This window comes from Physeter macrocephalus, chromosome 14 (genome assembly GCF_002837175.3).
Source record: "Physeter macrocephalus isolate SW-GA chromosome 14, ASM283717v5, whole genome shotgun sequence".
In the NCBI taxonomy this organism is placed as follows: Eukaryota; Metazoa; Chordata; class Mammalia; order Artiodactyla; family Physeteridae; genus Physeter; species Physeter macrocephalus.
The window spans coordinates 122,110,869-122,111,537 of record NC_041227.1 but is presented as its reverse complement, the minus strand read 5'-3'; positions in this window follow the sequence as shown (position 1 = coordinate 122,111,537).

Sequence of the window (669 nt, the reverse complement as noted above, 5' to 3'; positions counted from 1 at the left end):
GTTGGTCACAGGCCACCCCAAGGGGTCTCACCTGCTGGCACAGGTGGTCGTGGTCTCTGAGGGGGTACAAGGCTGCCCTAGGCTCCTGTCAGGGTCCTCTTGTCTCCCCTGGGGCTAGATGTCCTCCGAGGGGGTCCGGAACCGCTGATGCCTAAAGCAGATCTGGGGGACCCCACCCCCTTCCCTTCTGTGTTCACAAGAGCTGGGCGGTTCCAAGGATGCAGACGTCCCCCTGTGGTTTTTATCCCTTTTTCTGGTGAGCATCTGACATCCCTGAAACCCTCATTTCCCACTTTTCTCTGACGGATTCCTCTTCTCCCAAGCCCTGTTCAGTTTGTTCCTTCCAGGCTCCAACCATTTGTCCCCCTGTGATTTCACCCAGATGCCTCCCTCGTCACCCTGCCTATCACCAGCAGTAGTCTCCAAGGCCATATGAAGGGTAGATCCCACCAGAAGCTGGTCCTGAACCAAGGCTGCTCCCCTGATGCCCAGGAGAGTCTGACCTGGGCAGCTCTGATTCCAGGAGAGTCTGATCCTGGGCATCTCTGATCCTGGGAGGGTCTGACTCTGGAAGGATCTGACCCTGGGCATCTCTGATCCTGGGACAGTCATCCTGGGCATCTCTGCTCCTGGGAGAGTCTGAGCTGGGCAGCTCTGCTCAGGGCCGCC